Genomic DNA, 15,415 nt, shown 5'->3' with positions numbered 1-15,415 from the left:
CAAATTTTCAGGAACGGACCGAATAGTAAATTGTGTTAAAATTTGGGGGACGGAGGTAGTATATATATTTTTTTTATTATAATTGTGTCGAGCAGAAGCTATAAGCTTTATTCTGGGTTTTCTTTGCCCGTTCTTTCCCAAAATACAAAAGAGAGTCGCACCACATAAGGTTAGAGAAGTATAAATAAGACCATTGTATTTCACATATCCTTAAGCAATACTCCCTCTCTCCGCTAGAGTTCCTTTGAAATGTGTCTTGGGCTGTTGGAAATTAACTGTTGGGGGCTTGGGTTCTTTTGGGCCAGCATCTTAATTACTTGGGCTTCAGTATTATTTCATGTTGGATCTAATTATTTGTTTTGGTTTGGGCTGCCTGGTTCCTTTTAAATTCTGGTGGGGCTGTTCTGAAATAATTGTTCGGGATGGAGTGTAATTTAATCTATAGTGAGCTGGGTTTATTCGCAGATATTTTGGGGACGTGAGCGACCCGGCCGGCATCGCCCACAACGCCTTAGGCAGCAGAAAATTAATCGAAACAATTAAGTTATTGTATAAATACATTGAATTAAATTTTGCGAATCAATTAAGATTCGAGTCCGAAATTTTCCTACCATTGATTCGAGTCCGAAATTTTCCTACCAGTGAGAAAAGAATTTTAAAGCCTCAAGATGCATGCATCTTTATTATTTATTTGACTCCTTGAATCGTTGAATGTAATTTTCTTTAATTCCCAAAAGGGTTTTTCCGCAAGCAAGTTGAGGTCGGAGTGGAATAAAATAAACTAAGAAAAATAAGCGAGCGAGGTGGGCTTTTTTTTAAATAAAGTCAACGTCCTAATTATTTTATCGATGGGAATGAAAATGTGAATATGTTTATAATGCTGTGTTTTGGTTACATTTTACCTGTCTGAAGTGGCTTTGCCATGTACTGTTTGAATTGAATTCGAATTATCACGACCGCACTTTGCTAAGGATAGCAAAGCCGGGAAGCCGTGACTAGGGGTGGGAGATAAGAAGAGGGGGACAGAAAGGGGATGAATAGTGACTCAATACTCATTCAAAAATAAAGTGGAAACAACTTCAAATTAACTCTTAATCACTAGAATTTGAATGGAAATCTTACTTTTCAATAAATAATTATCAGAATATGGAAAGACAGTCGATGTTATCTATCTAGAATCTTAGTATGCAGCGGAATGAACACGGTCACATGTATGGAGACATGCACTGCCGAGAGCCTCTTCTTAAAATAAAGAGAAAAATCAAAACTCTGCTCAGCATTCTCCACTGTCACTGCTCAACCTGCACATTTAGAAATATATGCAGGGCTGAGTATAAAATACTCAGTGAACACATTGCCGGAATATACATACTTAAAATTGAAAATGTTGTCATGCCACGAGAGTTTTCTCTTAAAAGGCCCGAGCTTACTAAATTCTTTGTGAACTAAAGTTCGACTGATCAGTCTAAGTTCTTTTTGTACTTTTGCCATATTTGAACACTAAGTGCCGTGGAGATGGTGCTCTCCCACGGTCACCTACATCTTTCTCCAGCCGGGGAGGTGGCCACCTCCCAACGGCCTCCACTATATCATCTTTGTGCCGTGGAAGGTGGCCACCTTCCAACGGTCACCTGTGTACACTAATCCGAGTAGGGACACCACCCTCACTCGGACCCGAATTCGATTCTTATGTTCTAACCAAACAAATAGGCTCCATACACATAAAACAAATCATTTATGGCAAGACAACATCATTTGCATAAACAACAAACAAAGTTCATATTTTCATATTTTTCATCCACATTAATATGTAGGATAGAAAAGTTCACATCGCTCGTTTAATTTCCTTAACTTGATTTTTCTCGTTCCGACCTTAACTTGCGGAGATAACCTTTGTGAAAACATCACAATATAAAATAAAATACTAATCAAACTTCAAGAAATTCTTAAACTTTAATAGGAATGCATGCCTTCTAATTAATTCTCTTTCATTATTTCACTTATCTTTAAGGAGTTTCTAAAACTCATATTATTTGATGTTTCTTCTTCTATTATTTTCAGGATTTGACTAAATTGATACTCCATACGTTGCTACAAATTTTATGCAAAACTAATAATTTGGATCGTAACTAATTATCATAGCTTATGGGGCTGACAAATCGTGCGTGTCGGGTCGTTATCGTGTCGACACGATAACAACACGAACACGACCCGTTAAGAAAACCTCAAACACGAACACGACCCGCTACCCTCAGACACGAACACGACACGAACCCATTAACGACACGAACCACTTCGGGTCAACACGACACGATAACAACACGTATTGAAAAATGAGATTTAAGAGTCATTTAATAAGTATTGAAAAATGAAAATAATAAGAATTAATAATATTAATATATTATTTTTTAACGGATAACACGAACACGACACGAACACGCATTGTTAACGGATAACACGAACCCGACACGAACAAGACACGAACACGACACGAAATTTTCGTGTCCTTAATGGGTCGACCCGATAAGGACACGAACCCAATAAACTTTGACCCAAACCCATTAATTTCGTGCCGGTTCGTGTCGTGTCAAAAATTGTCAGCCCTAATAGTTTACTTAACCAATTTATTCTTAGGCCCAAAAGTAATAGTTCCGGCCTAACTCTAATTAAATTAGCGGCCCAACTCTAATTAAATCAGCCCATATACTCCACCCCACTTATCGGTCTCTCTCTCTCTTCTTCTCCAGATGCACAAAATAGGGAAAAATCCTCCCCCAAATCAGAATTTCCGCCTCCTCACCCAGCTCCACACCTCGCAGCCGTCGACTAGCCATTCCTCCGGCGTCGCCGGCGTGTTCCCTCCCTCCCTTTCTTCTCTTCTTCCCCCACTCCCATCTCCTCTCTCGGCTCTGCCCATGCCGGCGCTGCTGTGTGCTCGGCGGCTCGCCGTCGCGGCCTCCGTCTCTCTCTCTCTCGGGATTCCGCCGCCACCACCGATCACCGCTGCTACGCACCGCCTCAGCCGCCGCTGCCCTATCTCTCCTGATCCGCCACCGTTGTCGCTGTGCATGCACAGGCAGCGGCTTCCTCCGTGCCTCGCGCTGCCGGAGCAGCTCCCGAAGCCACCACAGTCGCAGCCTTCTCGCAGCCACCACAGTCGCAGCTTTTTTTAAAGATTTAATCTTGAATTTCAAAGTTTGGTGTTTTTGGCTTGTAGATTGTAAAGGTCTTGAAATCATTGAATCGGTGACATATCGGGGTTGTGGGGCTGTCCTCGTGTCGATGTGGTGCCTTAAGTCCATTCGCCGGAATCCGGCAGAATTATGCTTATGAGATAAGTTTTCCAATTGATTTAGTTATTATGGTTTATGCTTCCTTCCTTTTTACTTCATGAATTTGGTGAATTTGGGGCATTTGTCTTACTGTTATGGATGGCTTGATGGTGGGAGATGATGTTAAACGTGTTGTGTATTTGTTAATGTTACTTGGGCAGATTCTACTTTCAAATTAAGGATGCATATGCTTGTACATATACGAAAGAAAGGATGGAATCCCACCTGAGATTTCATCTGCACCCTCTCCCGACTCTCCTCCAATTCTCATTTCTGTGACAAAAAGGTTTTTGTAAATGTGGTGTAGACTTTGGGATTATATTTGCTGTGATCAAGCAGAAGGTGGAGGAGCAGAATCAAGCATTGGAGGTGGATGGTGGATATATACGTGGCTTGAATGGGAGGAGCCTAATCAAGGAGAAAGAGGTGGAGCGCAACTGCTGATTTGAAGAGTCTAGCGTTTGGATACTTTGGGCTCTTTTAGTGAATTGGGTTTTTCAAGAGTGGGCTCCAAGCTGAAGCATTTTTTTGTTCTTCTTAATTTGAGCCCAAGATGGCTTTATGTTAAGCCCACTATGCTTTATTTCTTAGATTCAAACTCTTAATACTTTGATAATTAATACTTTAGTGTTATGCTAATTACTAAACATACATTACAACTCTTATCTATACATTACAACTCTTATCGATTTATAGTAAACATCACATACTCTTTTGATTGTTAATAAGGAATGAAGATTAAATGAACAAAAAATTTGGAAACTCATTCGACATCCTTTCAAGTTCAACTAAAATGATAGGAAAAGACTCGGGATGTTACACGAATACTTGTAGAATCGCAAACCCTACTTAAATTAGTGTACACCTATGGTAGATCGTGCGCCATCTTTTAAGTTGGTCGGCCTAGTGACATGGGGTGTGGCCACATTCCATGTCATGTATGTGTAGATATGTTTCGTGTCTATCGGAAAAATGACTGATCAGTTGAATTTTACGATGGAAATTTTTTTAGTGTCTCTGGCCTTTACTTAAGGTAAAACCCCGATGGTTACTTGATGGTGGCATGATAAATATGAACGGTGTTTTTGGCATAAGTCCACTGAGGTATTTTATAGTACTCGGCCCTGCATGTGTTTTCCTTATGTGCAAGTTGAGCGGGGACGAGTTTGGTGGTGTTGAGTTGAAATTGAAGGTCTTGTTGGTTTTTTTTGAATTTTGAGAGTCGTCGTGTCTTCATACATGACGTCACTCTTTTTCTTGAACGCTTCCGCTGAGAAATTATTACATTTCACAATTATATTTTCTAACCCCATTTGTTGTTGGATTATTGATTATGATACTCGTTGTCTTTGAATTTAACGACATTACTCTTATTTTTCCTCATTTATTTGAATATTAAATATTTCGGTCAAGTCCTTTATTGAAAGGACGGTCAAGTCCCATTAGTCGCGATCACCCGCATTTATTAACGACGGTCGTGACCGTATCTCACTATTATCTTGTCTAATGAATCGAATACCACCATAATGGATAGTAACTTCGGTCTTCATAATCTAACATCCATAGCATCCTCCAAACGGTTGTCCACTTCTTCCACTATGGTATAACCGACATCGCTTACAGACACGACATTTGGAGACATAGCAAGCATCTACGATCAATTGGAAAATCAAACGGTAAGGTCTAAAACCTTACAATTCATGTCATGGGATATAATTTCTTTTCCTTATATTAAATGCATTTTTCATGTAATATGAGTTTTAAGCACGAATAAAATTAATCATTTTGAGTTATGAATTTATTTTCTTTGTTATCTTACATTGTAAACTAGCATCATCAAATACATGCTAGGCCCCTATTTTATAAAGATAGAAATCTTAGTTGATCGCGATTAAGGGAAAACTAAAGAAGCGGAAAAGAATGAGGAAAATGGCACAACTCTGATATAGCTCGAAATAATAGAAATATCTTGGATAAAATCATAGTACCATCGCATCAAGTACATAACCTCAAATGGAATAATATTTTAACAAAACATGAACTCAATAGAAATACTATTGTTTTAGCTGAAGCGTTCAAGAGCGAATAACTACATGTATAGAGACACGATGCATCCAAGCACTATACTATCTAAAGACATTCGTCATCTCTGCTCAACATTGCTCATTGTCATCACCACTCAACATGCACATTTGTAAAACATATGCAGGACTGAGTATTGGATATACCAAAATATTAAACTTGTTTTGTAAGTCCATCAATGAGTGAGCTCGGAAATTTATCTTAAGAAGGTTCGAGTACACTAATTTTTTTTTTCTGTAAACTATGATATGATTGACCAGTCTATTTTCCTAAGCATCTACCATATCTGAACCTGTGAAAACCGAAAATGTAGTCAAAATTCTGAATCACTAGACTGGCCAACCCGAAAGATGATGCCCAATCCCCTGCTTGTAGACTATGAGTAAGGAGGCTCCCCACACTAAAACCCGAATTCGATCAAACCAAATTGGTCCAATAGGGACGCTACCCTTGGTAGACAAACAGATAGGCATTGCTATAAATAAAATATGGCAAGACAACACATAATTGGAATTTGAAAAAACTAAAAGCATACTTGAAAATTTTCGTTTTATTTAAAAGAAACCTCACCTTGTTCGCTTAAATTCTCAAACTTGGATTTCTTGCTCCAACTTTAACTGCGTTGATAGCATGGTGTTCGTTTTGTCCATCAACTTTCCTTTGAAAATTTCCCGTGATTTTAGATCTTGGTCTTTATTTGGGGCAGCCCGAGCTTCCTATGTCCCTCGACCCAACATTGAAGTTGACTTGGCCCAACATGAATGATGGCAACCCAAAATCTTTTCTCCTTTTTGATTATCAAGCTCAAAATTAAATTCCATCCTTGGCCCAACATTTATCAAAGAGCAGCCCCAAAATGTACACATATCATGGTTCATGAAGCACACACCATCTGAACCATCATCTTTAGATGGTATACTCATCAATAGTTTTATCTCCAGACTTTTTAATGTCCTTGACAAGTTTTTGAAATCTGTCAATATTATCATCTATGTTTTTTAAAAGATCCGGTTTGAATTTCAAAAGCTTTTCAAGAAGATACATCCTGGATGACATAGAAGTTTAGTAAAGAGAATATCCAGCTTAGTCCACATCTCGGATGCAGATTCTATGGAACCAACCTTTCTGATCACAGAATCAAAAAGGTTGAGAATTATGGTTGACCTAGCTAATTTATTCATCTCAGCTACTTTCTTAGTAGACTCAGTATCAAGGATAGTCCCCTCTACAGTTTTGAAAACTTTCTGCTGAACTAAAATATACTTTACCTTTTGTTTCCAAATCACAAAATCATTTTTCCCATTGAAAGGGACAATACCAACAGGTTGAGTCGTTTTGAAAAGAAGTTTTACACACACTAAAGAACCGATAACACAAAATGTACAACAAGCAACTCTACTTTCACAAATAGTAGACTTAAATAAGAAACAGTCAAAGAGTCCACTAGAAACTAATATGTAGAGATTTTTCATGCAAGAAACTCACAGATGCAAATAATAGCAAGCGCACACACATGAGAACAACTTAAAGTGATCCCAGACACACTTTTATCAAGTCCAGGAGAGTTCCTCCCTATCTGTCATGTGTACTGCGGCAAGGGGATTTCCCAGTTCACAAATGAATGGGGGCGCAGGGGTCACTCAAGGCGGTTAAGGCACATGGTAAATAGGTAATTCACTCAAGACACAGAGCAAGAGCTCTTATCTCACTTTGAGTAAAGAAAAGATAACATAAACACACAACGGAAGCAGAAAGTTGTAAAAGTACCAAGATCATGCAAGAAAACAAGAGCACAGAGCCTATACCGCAGCCAGCGGTTTCTACCAGCAACAAAAGCCAAAACCTAAGAATCTAAGAAAGCACTAAAGAGAGGTTTCGCCAATTTACCAGAGCGGGAACCCTATCGTTAAGGAGAACCCGACTATACCTCAGAGCCTATACCGGAGAGGCTTGAGCTTTACTCCAAAGAGCCCACCTCCTTTTAATTTACGACCTGGCGTGCCCGAATGATCCTCCCACGGCTCTGATACCACTGTAGGGATCAAACAATTCGGGATTAACTAATTACCGGGACATCTTTTATTGATATTGTTCTGAGATGGCTTATCTCAGAGATACAAGCCAGATACAAACGCAACTCCAAGATTACAAGTTAACTAAGAACAAGATTTACAATCGGCAACCCTAGACTAGTCTCAAGTACACCACTAGACTTGAGACTCCATCTCTTCCAACAATACCTGCACACTTAGTAAACGAATCGATAACGGAGATATGATCCCTAAGGATCAAAACAGAACAGAACTCAAAGCGACAAGGTCACAAGCACTGAAATATGGCTCAGGCCACAACAGGCGACTACACCGGGCCAAGGACCTCCTCACAGCTTCAACTGACCGTCACAAGATGAGCACTGATGAACACAGTGGCCAGAAACCTCAGTTTCAACGACTACCAGCCAACACAGCCTACTCAACACACGGATCAGCACGAATCCCTTGGAATACCGCTTCACAACACAAGAACCCTCAAGAATATCTCCAATCACAACTAGATCCAACACAGGAGTTGGACCTAACCCTAGATCTGAGAAGGACACCGAAGAAATCACCTAACTCAAGATCTAAACCGATAAACCTCTCTAGAACCGAGAATCATCAGTGGAACTAAGAGATCGAAGAAGATGGCCGGCAATCAAGGCCGGAAAACTAGAGAGAGAAAGTAGAGCGAAGGCGGAGAGTTATCGCGAGAGAGAGAGAGAGTCTGAATGAATCGATGAGAAAGAGAGGAGTCAAACAGACTCATAACAAACACACTCATCAATGTAACGGCCCAGACGCTCGATCCACGTGGAGCTGCTACGTGGCATCGCAGCCATCGGCTTCATCAAGTAAGTAACAGGCCAGCCACAGAACGGGCCAAACTCACCAAGGGTTTGGGCCTAACCAATTAATTAAATCAGGCCAGCCCTATTCAATTAATACCTAAGTCCACACCAAAAATGGTCCACATAATATCCAACATTTTTATTTGGTTAATGTTGTTTAATTTTATCCGAGTTTTATTTATTTGAAGTTTTATTGATTTGATATTTTTATTTATGAAACAATATTTTTGATAAGATTTTGGTATATCGGATTTCGGCAAGGCATAACGTAAAAAATCGTATGGTATTGGTATTCATTATTGGCTAAACTGATAATTCGGTGTAAAGTAACAGTATGATATTTTCTCATATCGATATTTTCGATATGGTATACCGTACCAACTCCGAATTATAGAAATTAATTCTTGAATTCATCTAATTTGACGTCTGCAAATACACAATCCTTGATTAATTTGCATGAGATGATTCACGACTTCTCCAATAGCTAGACAACATAGAATAAAACTATGAGTGGAAGAATTAGTACGAGAGGGTTCACGACTTTGTCGTTATTTCGGATTCCATGACTTCCATCCCAAAAAAAAAACAAACTTAGAGCATCCACAATATAAGTATGAAAAAAAGGTCTTGTGGAAAAGACGAGAACGAACTTGGGGCAATGTGCAAACCGAACCCGGTGAAGAGGTGGGCCCAGGAGCGGAGGGGTTAAGCAATGGGTGCAGGGGTTGGAAGCTGGTTTGCGGCATCGTGGATTGAGGGGACAAAGGCTAGAGGAAGAGGATGAGGTGTAACAAGCAAAGAGCCCCCACACCTCCCTCGTTGGTAGGAATACATTATATGGCTTTTGATTGAACGCTATACATGTCAACAATACCCACTTCATGCTAAAATAATTGGAGTCAAATAAGCTTCTCATTGAGTATCTCGGGCATAATATGGGGTTGTACGTAGGCCGCCACCACCGTTGCTGCAATAATTTTATTATGATTTTTAGTACGTTATAAAATATTTTTGCATTTTCTCTTTTTTTCTTTCTTATTTTTATTTCCCTTATAAATATATAAACAATTACTCCCTCTGTTCCTTGTTAATAGAGACATTTCTTTTCGGCACGGAGTTTAAGAATAGTGTGTTAAATAGATGTTAGAAAAAGTAAGAGAGAATAAAGTAAAAGTAAGAATTACTAGAAATGACTCAATTAACTTGGAACTTTCCAAAACAGAAAAATGACTCTATTAATATGGAACATAGGGATTAAATTATACTCCCTCCTTTCCATGGTAATGGAGGCGAAACTTTTCGACATGGAGATTAAGAAAAATTGTGTTAGGTGAGTTAAGTAAAGGAAAAATTAAGTGAAAAATGAAAAAGGTAGAGAGATGAAGAAAAAAAAAAGTAAGAGAGAGTAAAGTAGGTATGGAAAAATGTGTTGACTTTTACTGAAAAGGGAAATGACTCTATTACTATGGAACGCACCAAAATGACAAAATGACTCTATTACTATGGAACGGAGGGAGTATAAATTTACATAACATATCATTTCTTTCCTACTTAATCCATTTTATGATTCATTTCTCCTAATTAATAATTAAAAATAAAAATAATAATCTGACAAGATAGAGTCTCTCATGTCCTATACATTTTTCATTATCTAATAAAATATTTTTCTTATTTTTTTCAAAGAGTAAATATGTGTATGTTTTTAATTATATAACCAAATAATTTGGTCAACTAATATATTGTGGAAAGGAAATAATAAGAAAAGAAAAATGCAAAAATCTCTTATTATTGAAAAAAATTATGTGCCATTATTTCACATTAAAAAAAAAAGGTTGTTCACCTAGCACAAATTTTCCAAGCACACGAGCCTGGTTGTCGGAATGTTAAAGAAAATGTGCACAATCTAAGCACATTCCGAGCACGATCAACGTACTAGGAATACCATTGCAAATTGCGAGCATATTCCGAGCACGTTAGAATATGCTAGGAGAAATCCGAGCACCTACTACTTGCTCGGAATCAGCGTCGCAACATTTATATGAGGTATGCTTTCCACCAACGTTTTACGAGCACCATAAATTAATATGTTTTGCAAAGGAGATAATAAGAAAAGAAAAATGCAAAAATCTCTTATTTTGAAAAAAAATTATGTGCCTTAATTTAATCATATTGAAGAAAACTTAGGCTTTTCATATTGTTAGAGAAAGAGTGTCTTGCATAGAATATCGTTCTGTATTGTGATGAAATGTGATGCAGAGAACATCTGTTTATATAGAGATGATTGCTAAATATATAAGGGAAAATTCTATCTATTTTAGGAGTAAAATATTACATATTAATGCAAAGAGTGATTCATGCTAAATCACATCCTCTTCCTTCGGTGATTTATTTTGTTTCCGTATTCTCACAAGGAGATCTTCATTCATGCAATCTGAGGATGCATTGACAGGCATGCAATTGCTATCCTTATGATCTTCAGTGATCAAATCATTCTCATTCTTTTGGCAAGGCTCGCTAACACGCTCCCTCAATCCAAGCACAGATTGTGACACTACTCCTAGCTTACTTCGCAATCTCTTGAAGGATTGTCGAGCCAATGGCTTAGTAAAGATGTCTGCAACTTGATCAGAAGTTGGAACATGCCGCAACTCCAATTCCTTTGCTAGCACTTTGTCTCGAACAAAATGAACGTCGATTTCGATGTGCTTTGTTCTGGCATGAAGCAATGGAATTGAAGCCAGTGCCATAGCACTTAAATTATCAACCCAAACACCGATGTCCTTTCCTTCTTGATTCTGAGTTCACATAGAAGAGTTTGTCCAAGCGACATCAGAAGATACATGAGCAAGGCTTCTATATTCCGCTTCGGTGCTTGATCTTGCTACCACGGATTGTTTCTTCGCATACCATGAAATTAGATTGCAACCATGGTACGTGTAGTAGCCGCTCGTCGATCTCCTATCATCCAAGTGATGCCCAATCCGAATCTGAGAATCCCACTACATTTCCAGCTGATTTTTGTATCTGAATACCATAATCGATAGTTCCAGATAGGTACCGTAGTATTCGCTTGACGGCTCGCCAATGAGTATCCAACGGTGTTGACATATATTGACTAACTTTATTCACAGCAAAACTTATGTCGGGTCTAGTGATTGTAGCATATTGCAAAGCTCTAACTGCACTTCTATACTGGATCTCATCAGAAATTGGATCACCAATTGTTTTACTCAACTCACAGTTGGAAACCATTGGTGTTAGACAACCTTTAGCTCATTCCATGTTCACTTTCTTTAAGAGATCTCTGATGTAGGCCGATTGACAGAGATGGACGCCTTTATCAGTTTTGAGAACTTCAACACCAAGAAATAGATTCACCTCCCCAAGATCTTTTAAAGAAAAGTGATTGTTGAGTTGAGCAATAATCTGTTGAATAGAGTTTGAGACATTACCTGTTACCAACATATCATCTACATAGATGAGAACATAAATAACTTCTGGCCCTTTAATTTTGAAAAATAGATAAGCATCCGAACGTGATTGAGAGAATCCCAGAGAAATAAGCACAGATAGAGAACCAAGCTCGAGAAGCTTGTTTCAGACCATAGAGAGGTTTGTTGAGCTTGCATACGAGATGGGGTCCACCATGCTCAAAACCGACAGGCTAGCGCATGTATATATCTTCTTCCAAATTTCCATTAAGGAAAGCATTATTGACATCTAAATGAGTTACAATCCAGCCGCATGAGACATCAATGCTTAGAATCAATCGTATTGTGGCAGGTTTAACCACTGGACTGAAAGTTTCATTGAAATCAAAACCAGGCACTTTGGAAAAACCTTGAGCAACAAGTCTCGCTTTGTGCCAAGCAACAGTTCCGTCAATGTGTTTCTTGAGCCTGAAGACCTAGGTGCAGCCTATCAAGTTCTTACCAGGTGGGAGAGTTGTTAAAGTCCATGTGTGATTCTTGAGGAGGGCAGGAAATTCGAGAAGCGTAGCATTTTTCCATCCAGGAATAAGCAAGGCCTCAAGAGCAGACTTTGGTAGAAGAGGAGATAGATGAAGAGTGAAAAGTTTTGGTTTAAATACCCCAGCTTTACTCCTTGTCATCATCGGGTGAGTAGAAGGTATGGGATTTGGGGGGGCGATGGGAGAGACTGGAGCAGAAGGAGGTGAGTTTGTAGAATGAGAGGGTGAGTGTGTAGGTCCTGGATAGTCCTTTGCTCCATAGCCCTGGGGCTAGCCAATTAAGAATTCTCAGATGTATTAGCACTGCATCTTTGATGCAGTCATCGATTCTCCCGAGAGTTACGGGATGTAAAACAAAAAAAACACGTTGATGGGCCGGGAGCATACTATGTGTAATGATTCCATCATTCACGATAAATACCATTCCAAAGAGAGTTCATATCAGAAGGAGGAAAAGATGTATCAAGAGTAGGGGAACTCTTATCAGTATGATAAGATGGTGAAAGAGATCCCGGTGCAGCGAAAGTAGAGGGTACATCAGTAGAATATATATGAGGTATCTGAGGAATGGGTGTGGAAATAGCAGCAAGCGATGCAGCACAGTATGCATCCCGGGATGCAGGGGCCACCGGGGGGGACACGGTCTATCGTCCCTCTCTTGATTTTTTTACGGCTTCGTCTCACACGTCGACCCCAGTGGAGACGCAGTTCACTAGCGATGACCTTCTGTCATTGCATGATATGGAGATCGATCTCGGGGATCCGGGCACTCCCGTTCCAGCGGGTCGGGCCGCGCCGAAGGTCAAGGGGAAGGGCAAGGCGGACGGCGAGTCCTCGCAGCCCGGTGTTGACGACGCTTCCACGCGGAGGAAGTGGACGGAGGATGAGTACGCCGGGGTGGCTAAGGCGTGGTTGACGGTGTGCGACGATCCGCTGGTTGCAAATAACCAGCGGGTCGTTAACATGTGGGCGAAGATTAGAGCCGCCTACAGGAGGAACTGCCCGCACGGGAAGGACTTCGGCGAGGAGGAGTGCCGGAAGGGGTGGGAGCGCATTAGGGCCACGGTCGGCCATTTTTCGGGGTTGTACGTCAACGCCCTCCGCCCCGGTGACTAGTGGGCGGGAATGAGGAGGACGCCGGAGGATAGCGAAGAGTCGGTTCCCCTTGCCGGGGGCGGTATAAGGAGTTCCTCTTCGGGAATGCTATGTGTTGCTTCCGAAGGACTCCGAGAAGTTCCGAGGCGGGGTGCGGCGCCGGGTGGCCGAAGAAGCGGGAGGCTGAACTATTCCGGCTACTACGGCGCGCAGCGGTGGATCCCACGACCTCCCCGGATGCGAGGAGTTTCCGTCCCCTCTATCCGTTGCTCGTCGCCCTCGCCCGGTTGGCCAAAAGCGGGCGCAACGGGCAGGGGGGAGGATCCCCCTATCGCCCCATGAGGTCATCTCGGCCCCCCCACCCCCACGCGCGTACACGTTATTCTCGCGTGCAAAGACGGAGGAACGTATGTTCGAGGTCTTCCAAGAGTGGAAGGCCGCAACCGACCCCACGGAGAAGATGTTCCTCTACTCGATGCTCGAGAACATGCGGGTGGATTTGGATGCCTCGAGGGCACTGGTGGGGGGTTCAGACGCGGGCTCAGATACCTCGGGTGGCGGCGGCGGCGACGAGGAGTAGAGAGTGGCGGGGTCGTGTGTGGAAGCCCTTTTTTTTAAAAAAAATCATGTATTTTTTTTTTTAAACTATGTACCCTTTTTTTTAATGAAATGAATGAATTTTCTCGTATATGTCTCGTAAATTTAATTCCGTAATTTAATCGTAAATTTTATTCCGTAAAATATAGTTGTTTTTGAATTATTTTTATTGCGGCTGGCCTAAATCTGATGTGGCAGATTTTTAATGCTGCTGACGTGACAGAAAGAGAGAGTGGCTGGCCTATTACCATTGTGGATGCTCTAAATTCGATGTACATCGATTGAACATGTTGAATGTAAAGATTCTTTATAATAACCATACTGATTTTCCTTGGTACATAGTATAAAGATTAAGGAATGCAAGTCCATTGTTTTGTTATTTTCGTATTAAAAAATCGTATGAACATGTGCAATAAGATTTTGTAGGAATCGTTATAATTACATTTAATTTGATGTTTCGACATAGGACATATGGCCTTCAAATGCTACAGCCTACAGGAAACGCAGTGTTGTTTGAACTTGTGTAGGAAAATATGAGTAGGCAGCTATGTTTTATTTATGGTAATCACATGCTTGACCTGTTATGATACTAGCTCACTAATTATTTTTTGCTTAGTTTTATCTAAAATATGAACAGAAATTTTTGGGTAGGCACCTCTATCTAAATCTTTATTATGATCAGATCTATTAGTTTGTGGCATATTAATCTTGTCACTGTATATATTGGGCATGTGGACGATATCTATGTGCGGCGTGCAGAGATGATCAAAACAAGAATACATTTAAATCCAGAAATGCAGCCCAAATCTTAGATGATGTATTGGTCAGTAATTAACCTAAAACATGAAAAGTCATAATTAAACAGTTTTAGGTAATATTATAAGATTTGAGTTTAATATCATGTTAAGATCATTTTAGGTCATGCTTTGTTAGAATGAACTAATAATAGACTAACAATGACATAAAAATGTCACATGCATACGCATGATATTGTTCTGCATTTCTGTATTTAAATTTAGTTTTTCATATATTAAAACCCATTTTATATAAGTCAAAATTATTATTTTATACCAATATTTATGCGTCTTAATTACTCCTTATAGTGGTGGAACAATAAATGATGTAAGAAATAAGTAAGAATTGTTGGTTTCAAATTAATCTCTTATCAGCATATAGTAAATGTATACATACTAAAGTAGTCGACGTGGCAACATACACTTCACAAAACAAATTCATATTTAATTCACTACATCTCAAAATTGATAGATTAAATTAAACCTTTTTTATCCGTTCTGTCGTATAGTGTTTCTTATATACCTAATTATTGTCCTATTATATTTGTACATATTTAACCTTAAAAAATTAAAGAAAATATTGGCGTTTTCCCATAATTAACGGCATGCATAATCTTCTTGTAATTATTCATAAACAATAATAGAAATAATAATAAAA

The sequence above is a fragment of the Salvia hispanica genome, chromosome 3 (assembly GCF_023119035.1).
Source record: "Salvia hispanica cultivar TCC Black 2014 chromosome 3, UniMelb_Shisp_WGS_1.0, whole genome shotgun sequence".
In the NCBI taxonomy this organism is placed as follows: domain Eukaryota; kingdom Viridiplantae; phylum Streptophyta; class Magnoliopsida; order Lamiales; family Lamiaceae; genus Salvia; species Salvia hispanica.
This window is presented reverse-complemented; position numbering follows the sequence as displayed.